The 16,345-nt window shown below is 41.2% G+C and overlaps 1 protein-coding gene across 6 annotated transcripts in view; it reads right to left on the reverse strand.

Annotated features, from left to right (window-relative positions):
* AFF1 (ALF transcription elongation factor 1) overlaps positions 1 to 3,344 on the reverse strand; it is a 205,323-nt gene extending 201,979 nt beyond the window's left edge. For 4 of the 6 annotated variants that reach the window (XM_059922667.1, XM_059922672.1, XM_059922666.1 and 1 more), the window contains exon 1: positions 3,211 to 3,344. The gene's annotated coding sequence lies outside the window, so the exon portion shown is untranslated. The remainder of the gene's footprint in view (positions 1 to 3,210) is intronic. The other 2 variants (XM_059922669.1, XM_059922665.1) reach the window with 1 other exon arrangement.
* Positions 3,345 to 16,345: the final 13,001 nt, after the last annotated feature.

Here is a 16,345-nt window from a genome sequence, read left to right on the forward strand (position 1 = left end):
GAGAGCTGCAATAGTAAGGAGAATATCCCAGCTATGTTGCTATACCTTAAGGGACATCTGCAGAGTGTATTGTCCCCTGTGTATGTCTTATAATAATTCAGATATTTATAAATAAATTAGTTCTACCTTTTAATAAGTAGCACAGTCTATCTCAAGATTTGGAATTTTAACAGTCAACTAACTTCATAAAGGATTATGCAAATTTGTTTGATGAAAGAGCACAAATTACAGAGTTGAACGTGAAACTCCTTTCGTTTGCTTCTTTAAAAATATGGGGCTTCCCTGGTGGTGCAGTGATTAAGAATCCACCTGCCAATGCAGGGGACAAAGGTTCAATCCCTGGTCCAGGAAGATCCCACATGCTGCAGAGCAACTAAGCCCGTGTGCCACAACTACTGAGCCTGCACTCTAGAGCCCACGAGCCACAACTACTGAGACTGCATGCCACAACTACTGAAGTCTGCGCGCCTAGAGCCCGTGCTCTGCAACAAGGGAAGCCACCGCAATAAGCCCGTGCACCCCAATAAAGAGTAGCCCCCATTCGCCGCAACTAGAGAAAGCCCGCATGCAGCAACAAAGACCCAATGCAGCCAAAAATAAATAAATAAATATTTTTTAAATATGGAAAACAGGTTTGCCTTTCCTAAGCTTTTTTTTTTTTTACCCATCTTTTCAACTCCCAAGGCACTATAACTTCAACTAAACAATTACATGGCTACAGTGATTTATAGAGGTACCTAATAAAGATGCAACTCATATATATACATATATATACCTTAATCGAACAATACTCTTCCAATGTAATCCAAAACCAAATTAAGCAAGTATCTTAGTCAATAAAAAAGTTACTTTTAGCTCCACCAAGTCCTTGCAAAATTCAGTGAAACCAAAAGGAAACAGAAGAGAAAGCCAGTTTTGACATGGTCTAACTACTTACCGTCTCATAACCCCACAATGAAACAGTGACTTCTGGTAGCAAAAAATGCATGCATATTCTGCATCTTGTAGGAGAAAGCAATGTTGAAAATCACCTGGGCTTTACTCTTGCCATAAATTCTCAGCCTCTTGATGATTTTTGTATTCTAAATTAATACACTTGAGTCTTAACACATTTTGAGTCTTCAAAATCGTATCTTTATTAAATTGAAGAGTTAAGCAAATGCCAAAGACACTACAGAAATTCAATTGCTACAGTGAATGAATAAGACATATTAACTCTGATATGTAACAGTTCATTTTCTTCCTGCAAGTGGGAAGCAAAGAGTCCATAGTAACACACCTTTAAGTTCCACATCCCTAGCCTCATCATCGCTGTCAGTTCTATTTAGAAAAAGAAAAGAAGGGGGGGCGGGGGGAGGAAGTCCCCAATATCTAAATTCATTTTTTTTTTTCCAAAGCCTTGTATCCCACTCTTCAATACCTCTTTGTCTTAAAGTGACCAAATCTGTCCCAAATCATTTCCTTGGTTCCCTCTCCTAAATTAGTTGAATTCAAATTAGTTTTTTAAGTACTAGTTATCTATTCTACTTTCTCTCCTGGTCTCCTTTCATTCTCATGGGTCGTTATCCTTTAGTTCTCTCCATTCCTCTTCTACATAAAATACTCTTCAAATAAAATACTTTCGGACACTGGCAAGAGACACCACCTTTAAATGAAAGCAGGCAAACCATCCAGAATTTTCAACTCTCCTGTGAATTTATTTCCAGAATATCCACTCAAGGAACCCTCGCCGCTAAAGATGAAAGGCAAGCTAAGGAAATACATTAGACAGAGGAAGTAAACATCGAAACAGGGCATGCCTAGGTATTCTTAAGCCTCTAAGCAGAACTAGACTCCCGAGTCCAAAGGTCTTTCTTTTTCGTGACTTCTATGCCCACGCGGAGTCTGACAACACGTAGGTCCGGGAGGGGTGTCCCACTACCGCCCGTTCCTTCTACCACCTCTGCATGACCTTGCTCTGAAGTAATCTTGCACAAGCAAAATCCCCCAAATTCTCAGGCCGGTCCCTTGCCTGAGGTTTCTGTGCCTCAATTACTGAGCTCTTCTCACCTTCCAACCCCCTCAGGGAACACTGGGTCTTCGCCTTAATGTACGGTTTCGCCTTTAAAGTTTTAAATCTGTCTGGTTTCTTCATGGTATGTCATCCCTCATCCCCCATCCCCATCCCCGCCTCCAACATGCACCAAGAGGGTTAAGATTACCCCATCCCACCGTTAAAAAAAACAAAACTTCGTCGGTAAGGCCTTCCCCACCCCCACTTCACCTCCCAACAGAGATGAGCTCCCGAAAGATTCGGACACACCTCCACCTCCAAAGCCAAGGGTCTTCCTGGGACAGTTTGCACAACAATACGGGGTCTGTGTGTGTAAACTCCTATAAGACTAACCTAGGAGGAAAATATCAAGACCCTTGAAGGTCCGTCGCAGCTTCATTAACGATACTCCCAACACATTACAGGAAAGTATGATTCCTATAACCCTCCAATTCCTCTCCTTCCAAATTCGTCGACCCCGGCGCTCGCAAAGTCGGAGGGCTAGCGTGCCGCAGTCGGAGGATCAAACACCAAGAAAAAATTATCGTCAAGGGAAATTAACCAGTTCCATGTTCTGCAGACGCCGTCTCCCTCTGTGCCAGGAGCAAGCCTCAGAAGGTGCCTCCAACTTTTCTCCTCCCTCTCCAGAGTCTGCGGACCACCGACGCACGCTTCCACCTCAATCACAATTTGATGAGATTGGAACCACCAATCTGTCTCTACTAGACGTAGGGGGGAGGGGTGACTATGACGAGAGGGAAGGGAACTCGTAATGGAGGAGAGAAAAGCCCCGCTTTTACCCCCCGGAGAAACTTCTGGGACTCTTCTATTACGCAACCTCGGGACCAGGTTCCAAAATCCGAACATCTTTCCGCAAGACGCGGGGCGCACGGGCCAACGTCTGATTTGGGGGAGGAGAATGGGTCCCTTCCTGTGTTCCCCTCCCCAGTTTTTCTAGACGCTACCTGCTGGGATTTGTAAGGGAGGTGCGAGCTCTGCGTCTCCTTCGCCCGTTCTCCCCTAAGGTTCCCACTGGAAAAGCGGGAACGCCAGCGACTTGAGCCAGCGTGCTGGGAAGCCGGCAGCGAGGCGGCCGAGCCTGGGCTTCCCAGAAGTCAGCGACCGCGGCGTTCTGGCCAGGATGACCCCCAGCCCGGGGGGCGCAGGGTTCCGCTTACCTTCCAGACCTTTAGTCCTCCAGTCTCGGGTCGTGCGCCCTCGCCGCCTCCGCCCGCCCCTGACCTGTTGCCGTGGGGAAGGCGCGCAGGTGTGGGGAGCGCAGGGCGCTCAGCGGCGTCTAGCGCTGGACCCGGCTCCCAGCCGCGGAGGCGAGAACGCAGCTGTGCCAGCGACGCGCGCAGGCGGCGGCCGAGTGCGCAGGAGCCGCGCGCTCGCCCGCTCGCTGGCTGGCAACCTCTGCGCGCCGGCGGCCCAGGAACGCCCAGGAGGCGAGGCCACGCCCCCCAGGAGGTCACGCCCCCCCCGCGCTCCCCGGCCCCGCCCGGCCCACGCCCTCTAGCTGGCGCCACCCAGATGGAGAGGAACTGCTCGGCCCTCCCCCCGGGACCAGTGGGAGGATCTAGGGCGAGCAGCCTCTCAGGATGGAATACTGCAGTGACCGCACCGGCAGCATGGGTGACCCTGCCCCCGGCTGGTGTGGGACACAAGAACCCTTTCGCTTTACAGCGGGATTAAGCTTAGGGTCAAGTTCTGACTAAAGTGTCAAGGAGTCTTTTTGCAGTCTCTTACACAATTGAAACAGATTCTGTATCCTTTAAAGGAGATAATAACTAACATCTGGAGAGCGTTTTACAGTTTATAAAGGGCTCTTCACGCACAGGCCCGTCTCATCTTCGTAACAGCCTTATAAAACAGACACATTATTGCTGCCGTTTCCCAAATAATGAAACCGAAGAGCTGAAAATAAGTATTGTGCCCAATGTCACAAGCTCAAAAGTGGCACGAGAAACCAGGTCTCCCGAATCCAGCCTCCCGGTTCTTGCCCTTCAGCAGCCCAACCCCAGAAAATTCTACTGGGTATTGGGGCTTTGTCAAATAGATCCAAAAGCTTATGTCTAGTTACTACCCGATCCCTTCTTTGAACATACCAAGGAAAGCATCACGCTGAGTTCTTTGCATCATCTCGCCTTCCTCCCTGAAAGAGATGCAGGAAGATTGTATCAAATGGCCCAGACAGGCTTTTTTCCAATATCTTAATGGTTTAAATGAGTGAAATTATTTGGATGAAGAAAATCATCTTATTCATATGTAATATAATGTAAATGTAAATTAATATAATGTATGAAAATATCCCCCTTCCGTGCCCTCTCTGTTCTCCCCTCCTTTGTTGTTGTTGCTTTGTCCCTCATGTCTCTCATTGTCAACATGAACAGTATTTGAAAACCTAAGTGATAGATACTTGCATTTCCAAATTAAACTCTGGACTGCTTGACTTAATTTCCCATGGACTGTCTTCCAAAATATAACTCTTCTCCCTACTCCCTATGCTCCCATGATGATATTGATTTGATTTACCTTAACAGCTAAAATGATTAAGGTGCCCCTGATGAGATCTAGTGTGCCTCTAGATGAAAGCTTTGGAGGTCTTCCCTGGGCGGGGTGGGACAGCAGTCACCCCTGACAGATGCGAGTTTGTGCACTTCTTAAATGTTTCTAACAGAGATTGATATCTATTTTAATCATAACAAATATGTTAACCTTTTTGTTATGGAATTAATATATTTCATTGTAAAATATATATAAGCCTGGTCATAATTTATAACATGAAGGTTTTTGCCAATCTAAAACTTTTTCCTTTGTTGTGTTCCTAATCCCATGACACCTCCTAATACCTTCAAACTGTAGTCAATTTAGTAAATGATGTTGACAGTGCAAGTTTGATAATATTATTTTACTGCTTTTGGAGCTGAGGGATGTAATTTTGCAAAAATTTTTTGTTGAAGATGATGTAGCTTTGGTTCAGAGAATAGTTCATTTATAGGAATTTTTTTTTTCACACACACACACTGTATTTTATTTTTACAAGAGATAAATAGACTGACACCAAGCATTGTACATGGATGACCACAACAAAAGCAACAATGATTGCAATTACCAAACATGAAACACACTCATACTATGTCATAATATTGACATTCAGACCAGTAATCCTCCACTGTAACAGCTCCTTTACTTTGCAGTGAAAATTGATTTCTATATTCTTTGCCTCTGAGTCCTTGTGGGATTTTTTTTTAATTCAGACAGAAAGTCACAAAAATTATACTCATCCTCATCAGTTCACTCAGTCCCATGTAATTAATTTTTTTTTCATCTTGATCTTTTGTTAGCACTTTTATGAGTTCATCAGTTTTTCACTAGAGTTCTGAAAATGCTTATTCATTCAGTTCAGCAGTACAGTCAGTTACCAGAAACCTGTACTTGTCAGAGTCTTTTCCATGAATTTCTTGAAGATGAAAGCCTTTTGTAGGAACATATTTGCAAAAGCATCAGAGTACACCCAGAACTGTCTGTAAATGACAAAAGACTTAAAAATGACCACTGTTAAAGATTTGATGAAAGTTCATAATAATGCAGTTGACAAGAAAATTAGTTATTTTTGAGATATACATTTTAAAGTAATAACTAGGATTATTACTTATAACATTATACCAGAACATATAAGATTTTTAGAAATTTCATGTAATGTCTGAAACATTTATATTAACATACTTCCATACATATTTCCATACAAATACAAATATAAGATTTTTAGAAATTTCATATAATGTCTGAAACATTTATATTAACATATTTCCATACAAATACAAATATAAGATTTTTAGAAATTTCATGTAATGTCTGAAACATTTATATTAACATATTTCCATACAAATAACCCAATGAAAGTTTAGTATTAGTTGTTTTGTTTGTTTGTTTGTTTATACTGCAGGTTCTTATTAGGCATCAATTTTATACACATCAGTGTATACATGTCAATCCCAATCGCCCAATTCAGCACACCACCATCCCCAACCCCCCGCAGTTTTCCCCCCTTGGTGTCCATATGTCCATTCTCTACATCTGTGTCTCAACTTCTGCCCTGCAAACCGGCTCATCTGTACCATTTTTCTAGGTTCCACATACATGCATTAATTATAGGAATATTTTTAAGGCAATGTGCTAGGTGATAGGCCATATCAGTGACAAAGACAGTGCACCTGTTTTCATGAGATTCCAGTGCCTTGCAGATACAAGCAAGTAAATAAACAATTCCAATGCATGCTTCTATTGATTAATTTCTGGAAGTGGAAATAGGTTATTTTAAAACACTTAAATAAAAACTAATTTTCTCATAATAAATAAAGAAAAAGCAGTTAGTCATTCTAGTGAGTTTTTTTAAAAAGTTGCTTTTCTGCCTTTTCTCCAGGTCACATCGTATAACCAGTTAATAAGCAGGCTATTTTAAATAGTGATTATACCATATCCAAATTTCTAAAATATTTATGACATAAAAGAAAAGTAATTATGCAAGAGAGATGCAGATATTTCACTTTATTAGCTACACTTTCCTCTATCTTCTTCATTATAGGAATTCTTTAGTTACATTTTTAGCTCACTCAATGAAATTCTAGCACTTTCTTCATCTTGACAACCTAGTCACTTTTATTTCTGATTATGTTTCTGCTAAGGTGAAGCATTTCTCTGACATCAGTGATCTTTTTTACAACAGAACTGAAAAAAATTTTTTTTCCTTTTTAATACAACTATGGTACTTTATCAGCTACCTCTTCATGTAAGGACTCCTGAGATGTTACCTGACAATTTTCAGTCATGATTCTACTTAAATTTTGAGGACAAACAAGTGAACCCCCAGGGACTCACAGAAGCTCATAGGTGATATTCTCAGAGCTCCTGAAGTGTACAAGGGGGCAGGAACACATGTTAAGGTGTTCCTTAGAACTGGGGGGAAATGTGCCTGCATCCCAACCCCGAGGCTGCTTGCTTGGGCAGACTGGAGTATTCCTAAACTCTGCAGTCAGCAAGACCTGAGTATTGTAAACCAGCAGTTTAAATTATGTTACTCCAAAAATTACTGCCTGTATATTTCAAAGGGAATGAATTTCTTCAAAGTGTAAAAAATTCCTAACCAAACTGGCAAATAAATCCTAACTAAGTCCTAACCTGAGCATACACCTGTTGTTGATAACAACAACAACAACCGACCAACCAACCCAGAGTTGGGGGGAAGGTGGTATAGATGAGGAGCGGTGACAGTGAGGAGGAAGGAGGAAGGGTTGGCCTACGCCAGGTAAAGGGCAGTGGAGATAGAGCCTGTTTCCAAAAAAGAACAGAAAGGAGGAGGGGGAGTAGGACCTCCGGGCAAAGATTTTGAGGGGCAGTGATGAGAAATATAGGAAAGGTCAATGGCAAACTGATGGTGAAAGGCCCTACATGCCAACCTAGGGAGTTTTCTTTTCATCCTAAGCGCAGTGGGTAGGAGATTGATTTGATCAGGTTGCATTTTAGAAAGACTACTGTGGTTGCCATACGAAAATGAAAATGAATAGGAGACAGTAAGGCTGTAGTCATAATCCCCGAGGCCATGGAAGAAAGTGTACTGAGAGCTGGGCATAGATTGCAGGCAGATATAGAAATTCCCAGCTTTACATCTCTACCTGGGAGGCAGGTATGCAGATGTAAACCTGCTGTCTTTTGCTGCAAGAAGAACTAAGTGTACAATTATTGTAATTAAAATAACTGTATTTTATCTTGAACACTGTGCATAAAACATGGTTCCTAGTGACCAGACCTCACTTTTTTTTTTCTTACCTCATTTTTTCTAACAAGTACATATGAGTTTTATATTGTGTGTGTTTTTTTTAAATAAATTTATTTATTTATTTATTTTTGGTTGCTTTGGGTCTACATTGATGCTCGTGGGCTTTCTTTAGTTGCATTGAGTGGTGGCTACTCTTCGTTGTGGTGCACGGGCTTCTCATTGCGGTGGCTTCTCCTTGCAGAGCACGGGCTCTAGGCGTGCAGGCTTCAGTAGTTGTGGCACGCAGGCTTCAGTAGTTGTGGCTTGCTGGCGCTAGAGCGCAGGCTCAGTAGTTGTTGCGCACGGGCTTAGTTGCTCCACCACATGCGGGATCTTCCTGGACCAGGGCTCAAACCCGTGTCCCCTGCATTGGCAGGCGGATTCTTAACCACTGCGCTGCGCCGCCAGGGAAGCCCAGCTGTGTGAGTTTTTACCTATTGCTACTACACAATACTTCCCAATCCCAGTGGGATTATGAATATTTTTGAGTCACGTGATAGTATTGTTAAATTAATTTAGTATTTAAAATTGTAATTTGGAAAATCCCAATGAATCTGGAGAAAAAGAATATGAGCACAGATCCATATTTTTCTCTGAAGAAATAAATGTAGGGATTTAACTAAATTTCTACAATTTACCAGACATTTCACCCACATAGTTTTTTTTAATCCCCTTGAAAACATGTGTATAGTTCTAGTTCATGTATAAAGAAGAAATAAACTCAGAGAGATTATTCATCTCTATCATGATTATACAGCACATAAATAGCAGAGACAGTATTTGAACTCAGCTTTTCTATGGCTCAAGGTCATGTTCTTACCACTATCAGAATTAGATTAGTATAAACTAATGTCTGTTACAGTTAAATTTACATCAGCAAACCTGAGGGAGTTCGCAATGGGTTTTCAATCTGACGGTTACATCCGGAGGGTTAAATAGGAAGTGGATAAGTAAGCTGAGAGATTATGGGAAAACCAAATATTTGGAAAATGAAAAAGGGAAAGAAATAACAGACAGAGCCAGAATACAAGAACCAAGTTATGGTGCCCCAGTGGGGCACCACTGGGTGGTGAGCTCCCAGTGGGAGCGAGATTGAGGGGTAAAAGCACCCTAAAGATTATGGCACAACTTTAAGAACGCAATACTCAATACTATGGTTCACCTCAATCCATATCTCTCTTCTAAGTTCCAAACTATCACCCTCATTTGTTTGCAGGAAATTTCCACAGGGTTGTCCCATCGGCAAAACATACTCAGCACATCTAGTATGAAGCTCATGGTTTTTCACTGTCCACCCATTCTTTCACAACCCACCCAACCCAATTCCTCCTGTTTGGTCTCCAACTTTTGTTGCTGGTACCGTTATAGACACAGGATTCAGGTTCAAATGTCCATTACCAAGGGAACCCTCCTACACTATTGGTGGGAATGTAAATTGGTGCGGCCATTATGGAGAACAGTATAGAGGTTCCTTAAATAACTAAAGATAGAGTTACCATATGATCCAGCAATTCCACTCCTGGGCACATATCTGGAAAAGATGAAAACTCTAACTCAAAAAGACACATGCACCCCAATATTCATAGCAGCACTACTCACAATAGCCAGGACATGGAAACAACCTAAATGTCCATCGACAGAGGAATGGATAAAGAGGATGTGGTACACACACACACACACACACACACACACAAACACACACACTGGAATATTACTCAGCCATTAAAAAGAATGAAATAATGCCACTTGCAGCAACATGGATGGACCTAGAGATTATCATACTAAGTGAAGTCAGACAGAGAAAGACAAATATCATATGATATCACTTATATGTAGAATCTGAAAAACTGATACAAATGAACTTATTTACAAAACAGAAAGACTCACAGACATAGAAAACAAACGTATGGTTACCAAAGGGGAAAGGGGAGGAGGGAGGAATAAATTAGGAGTTTGGGATTAACAGATACACACGACTATATATAAAATAGATAAACAACAAGGAATAGCACAGGGAACCATATTCAATATCTTGTAATAACCTATACTGGAAAAGAAACTGAAAAAGAACATATACATATATAACTGAATCACTTTGCTGTATACCTGAAACTAATACAACATTGTAATACAACTATACTTCAATTAAAAAAATAAAAATATATGAACACACACAAATACAAACTATAGAAAACTGCCATTATTACATTGATGAAATTAAAGTTTATTAATTACAAAAAAAAGTCCATTACCTACCAAGTCATACTTAACTTTCCTTTTATATATCTCCCTGCCCTACAAGTTCCCTTCTTGTTTTTGTTTCATTTCTCCATTCTTTCACTGAATAGCTACTAAGTGTCAGGTACTAATTCTGATCAATTACAGAGATATAAAGACAAATATGAGACTCTCCTCGTCCTTGGAGAGTTCACATCTGGAAGGAGAGTGTCGAAGGCAGAATTCTAAGATGGCCCTGAAGATTTCCACTCCTGGTGTGTATCTGCTGTTTAATTTCTTCTCTTTGAGTGTGGGTGAGTCTGATCTAACCAGGTGAGCTCTTCTTTAAAAAGAAGACCTAGGGGTCAAAGAAGGAGGAAGTCAGAGAGATTCAAAGCTACAGCAGATGCTCGCTTTTGGCCTTGAAGGAACAAATTACTATCTTGTGTAGAGGGCCATATAACAAGGACCTGAGAGAGGCCTCTGGGAACTGGGAGTGGTCTTTGGCCTCCAGTTGGCAAAAAAATAGGAACCTCAGTCAGACAACTGCAAGGAAATGAATTCTGCCAAGGAACTTGGAAATAGATCTTTCCCTAGTTAAGACTCCAAATGAAGATACACCTGGACAACACCTTGACTTCAGCCTGGTAAGATCCCGAGCAGTAACCCAGGTAAAACATGCCGGCCTTCTGACTTACAGAAGCTGTGAGGTAATAAATGGGTGTTGTTTTAGACTGCTAAATTTGTGGTAATTTGTTATGCAGCAATAGAAAACTAATACAGAGAGATCAAAGAATAAATAGATCACTGTCACACAGCCTGCTTAGTGCTATGGTACAGGCACGCACAAGGATGCTCTCAGAGCCTAGACAGAGGCATCTAACAAACACTAATGAACTCAGGGAAGGCATTCTGCCAGAGTTAGAACCTAGGATGAATCACAAAGGGAAAGACGGAGTTGGGGGATGTATGACTGGGGAGGGAAGAGTGTTGTGTGCGCAGAGGGAGTTAATATGCACAAGTCCCAGAGTATAGAGCAAGGATAGAGAGGTAAGATAGAGTAATAAAAAAATAACACCATTTACTAATTGTATACTATGTAGTAGTTCAGTGCTAACCTCAACTGAGGTGTTCACAGTAACCCTGTGTGTGCTGGTGTGTTGCTCATTTGCCTCAAATCCAGTCCCTGCTCTTCCTCTACTGTGCTGTGAATCACAAGGGGTTGATTCTTGAAACTACCTTTTCCAGACTTCTTGCTGGGCAACGGGCTTTTGCCTGGGTTGAGCCAATGGATGGCACTGGGAGGAGACTGGAGGCAGGAAGAGAGGAGACTCCAGGGTGCTTCTCTTCTCTCTCTGCTCTGGGCAGTGGCTCTGGCCCAGCGGCTGCACCTCCTCCCTAGGCTAGCTCCCACAGACCCTGATGAGTGGCTCTGCCTCCTGGGCTCCAGGAATATTATGTCTTCCCCTTAGTCCCAGCCTGGGGTGTGGCTGTTAGTTGCTTCCTGCAGTTGCTTAATCCCTGGGTAGTCTCACCTTCCCCTGTTTGCTCTAACAGCTCTCCAGTCTGTACCTTTTAACTAGTTCCCTTACTAAATTCTCTCTATTGAATTACCACCTGGCAGGAGGGTTATTTTCCTAATTGCATCTTACTGAATCACCATGCTTTACATATGAAAGAACTCAGAAAGACTGAACAAATTGCCTAATAACTCACAGTTTAGGATATTGTGGGGCTCAACAACGTAGAGCAAGTCTGTGACTCTGAAGTATATCGCTTTCTAACAAGCTGCCTTGTGTCTCTGAATTTACCATCATCACCGTATCGAGTCAGCTCCTTTTCATTTCACTGTTACAGTAGCCTCTGAACCATTCTCCATCTCTCCTCCCTCCTCTCTCTCTAATGTGTTCTCCACAGTGCTGCCACATGAGTCCTCTTTAAGCATATCTCTGGTCATGTGACATATCTGGCAACTGCAAAGAGAAGTAAGCATCAACTCCCCCATTCTAGACTCAAGACTCCCTAGAATAGTTCTTAAATCAGTCTTTTTGGCCTCACTTTTGTTAAATATTTTGCTCTACTGAAAATCTACCCCTGATTTTCACTTCTTTGTCTTTGCTTATACTGTTTCTGTTCCCTTTAGCTAAAATGCTCTATTTCTACCTTTTGAAATAATCTTTCTCTGTTCTACCTTTTGAAATATCTGCCCTTCAAGGGTTATTCACCTATTCATTCATTCAACAAACCTGGGCAAGTTATATTCTAGGTCTTCAGGATAGAAAGAAGAACAAAATTATTCCTACCCTCTAGAATAGGTGCTGGCAAATGTTTTCTGCAAGGGGCCAGATGGTAAATTTTTTAATTAATTAATTTATTTATTTATATTTGGCTGCGTTGGGTCTTTGTTGCTGCACACGGGCTTTCTCTAGTTGTGGAGAGCAGGGGCTACTCTTCGTTGTGGTGCACGGGCTTCTCATTGCGGTGGCTTCTCTTGTTGTGGAGCACGGGCTCTAGGCACGCGGGCTTCAATAGTTGTGGCACGTGGGCTCAGTAGTTGTGGCTCGTGGGCTCTAGAGCACAGGCTCAGTAGTTGTGGTGCACGGGCTTAGTTGCTCCGCAGCATGTGGGATCTTCCCAGACCACAGCTCAAACCCGTGTCCCCTGCACTGGCAGGTGGATTTGTAACCACTTAGCCGCCAGGGAAGCCCCCAGATGGTAAATATTTTAAGCTTTGTGGGTCACATGATCTCCTTTGCAACTACTGAACTCTGCCTCTGCCATTGTAGCACAAAGGATAGTACATAAACGACTATGGCTATACCAATAAAACTTTATTTACAAAAACAGGTGGCAAGCTGGATTTGGCCCATGTGCTGTAGTTTGCTGACCTCTCCTCTAGAAATTCACATCAAAGCAAATGGGAAAGCTAGCAGGAAATGATAATGAATAAAAAATAGAGAAGGGATGTGGAGAAAAGAAGTACAAGTGCCAGCATCTATGTAAGAGGAGTTTCAAATGACAAAATTAAAAAGAATACGGAGGGTGATATATTTGAAGAAAAAATAAAATTTCTCATAACTAATGAAAGATGAATGCTTTCAGATCATAAAGTGCCAAAGAGAAGAGATAAGGAAAAAGCAGACCAAGACATAAAGAGAAAGATTTGAAACTTTCTAGAAAGAGAGGGCATGTGATCTACAAAGGAACAAGAATCATATTGATATTAGACCTCTCAATAGCACCCTGGCTGCAGGAAGACAAAGGAGTAATATATACTAAATACTGAAAAAAACTTGAGCCTAGAATGTTGTATTCAGCCAAAGTGTCATTCAGAAATAAAAGCATAGGAAAAGTGATACTCAGCCCCAGGCATACAAGTTCTCAGAAAATATACCACACAAAGACCCACATTGAAAATATATTTGAGGAAGTACAGAAATAAGAAGAAAAAAAAATCCTTTCTAAACTCCCTGGGTGGGGGTGGGGGGGTGGGGTGGATCTTGATGTGTTTTACAAGATATCAGAAGTAAGAATACTATATACTTAAGTAAACTTTGTTGTAAACTTAAAAAAGAAAAAGCAACTAGGGCCAAAGAAAAGAGAAAGAGAAAATATATCCACTACAATACAAAACTCAAATTCTGGATATTATTAATATGATGGATGCTTTGGGAGAAAGTGAAAGGGACAGGAGACCATGCTAATATATATTTCTTTTCTTAGGGTAATAATTTGATTGCGACATGTTTAAGAAATAAATAAGGAGAAAATAACTAAGGTTATGGTTGTATCAGTCAGGACACAGAAACCACATCAGTAATTTATCAGGGAACATTTAATGTAATAGTTATGATCTAACAGAAGGTGGTTCAACTTTTAACAAAGTTAATAAAACTATTGAGAGAGGTAACAGACAACTATAGAAGAGCAAATGGAAGCAGCACTACTACCACTAAAGTTAAGGAAGAATAACCAAGGGAGGAACAAACTTGGAAGAGGCCCCATCCTCAAGGCTGAGATTCAGACCTCCTTGGAGAGGACAAGGAGCTCACTAGATGACAGAATTTCACTGGAGAGCTGCAGCTCCGAGCTGGGGTGCAGCCTGCAGGCCAGGGGTGGCCAGCTGGAAGGCGTCCACTAGGGTGGCGATGAAATTTGCTGGAGAGTGAGTGTCACTGGCTCTCCACAGGAGACGTCACAGAAACCTGAAGATCCAGGAAGGGAAGCCACCTTCTCTGCTCTGCCTTGCAGTGTCCCTCCAGTGCCCTCTGCTGATAAGGCCTAACATTGTACCAGCTGGCAAATGAGAATGTTCACAGGGTCCAGTTCTAGGTGGTACTGGAGCTGACAAACAAGACATTGATACCTGGCACAGTCCTCCCCCATTTTTTCCCCGCTCAGTGCTATATTGTCAATATTCATCCATGTTCTATGTGTATAGTATGCCTTGAGCACACTTCCTGGTTATCTTTTCCTTCCATTGTTTTTGGACTGTTTTACAGTTCTGTAAGTTGTAGAAAATGAATAATAATGCAAACAATTTTAGCCTGTAGAAATGGAAATGAATTGTGTCCAGTGAAATACAATTGATTATTTTCCTATGGTTAGACCATTTTGTATCTTTTTGTAAATTCATTCTAGCATTCCTAGTTGCCTATATATGTGTGATTGAGTTATCCTTTGATCTAGTTGTAACATTTTACTGGTTTCCTCATTAATTAATGAGAGAAGTAAAACCTCTGACACATATTCATTTTGTATTTGTATGTGAGTTATGATCTTAACTTTCAAAAAAATTATATCTTAAAAAAAAAAATTATATCTTAAATAAGCCAGTCCTAGAGTAGTCAAGTTCATCAAAATAAAAAGAAGAATAGTGTTTGCCACACCTGGGGGAAGGAGGGCATGGGGAGTTATTATTTAACTGGTACCAAGTATCAGTTGGAGAAGATGAAAAAGTTCTGCAGATGGATAGTGGTGATGGTTGCACAAAAAATGTGAATGCTTAATGCCACTGAACTGTATGTTTTTAAATGGTTAAAATGGTAAATTTTGTGTTATGCATATTTTACCACAATTTTTAAAATTAAAAATTATACTTTAACATCGGCTATATTAATTGCTTCTCAAATTCACTCACAGTTCTGCTAAATATTCTATTACCTAAAGATTAAATTGTAAAGTTAGCCACCAACAACTTGTATGTGAAATAATGGGAAAAAGAAGAAAATATTTAATATTTACAAATAAACACATACACATACAAGCAAAGAGAAAATTCGCAAAGCTACTATAGTCCTTGTTTTTGTAATGGGTCATGAGCTATAGTTGATATTTATGACCCCCTTCTTTCATTACCTATTTCATATTTCCTTTGCTCTCAGCTAGAAGCTTAGCTGCTCAGTTTCCTAGTAGAGTGACCTAACCTTCAATCTTGAAGCATTATCAGCCTTTGATATTCCTGCCTCTTTTTGGTTACATTTCCTTAATTAATGCTTACTATTGGGCATGGAAGTATTAAGAGATACCCCAGGAAATGCCCTGGGTTCCAGATATAGTCCTGTTTGTACTCAGTGGTTAGCAGCAATCTAAGTTTCCCCTTGGTAGTTGGGATCAATAACTGCAGCAGTACAGAGACCCCTTTTACTGCCTGTTACTTTGTGACATAATAAGTTCAAGATGGCCAGGTGGCAGCTCATCTTCCAATTCAGTGCATGCACTGTTGTGTTCCCTGGTGGAAGCATTTCTCCTTTGGGAACAAAGACCTTTAAAGCAGCAAATCTCAGAGTTGCCAGGATGGGAAGCAAAAATTTGTGTGTGGGCTATTTGATACAATAGTGAGAGAAGCCACTCCTACTTACACCCCTTGATTCCTGAACCCATGTGTTCTGGGATGTGGAGGTGATACTACTACATATTGATCTCTGATTCAAAGCATATATAGCATCTTGCAGGACAGAACCCTGTCTTTAAAGTTGTTGTCTCATAACTGGCACCATAACTTAGTTTTCAGTAAGCAATTCCACCTTTAAGCTAGAGCAGCCACTTCTAGATAATGGAGTATATGGTAAGACCAGTTAATTCCATAGGTATAAGTTCACTGCTGCATTTCTATTGCTGTGAGATGAGTTTCTTGATCAGAAGCAATGCTGTGGGGAATACCACAATGGTGGATAAGGCATTCTGTGAGTCTATTGATAAGAGGTCCTGGCAGAATTATTACGAGTAGAGAAGGCACCTATACTCAGAATATGTGTCTATTCTTATGAGGAAGATTT

The sequence above is a fragment of the Balaenoptera ricei genome, chromosome 5, assembly GCF_028023285.1.
Source record: "Balaenoptera ricei isolate mBalRic1 chromosome 5, mBalRic1.hap2, whole genome shotgun sequence".
NCBI classification, from domain to species: domain Eukaryota; kingdom Metazoa; phylum Chordata; class Mammalia; order Artiodactyla; family Balaenopteridae; genus Balaenoptera; species Balaenoptera ricei.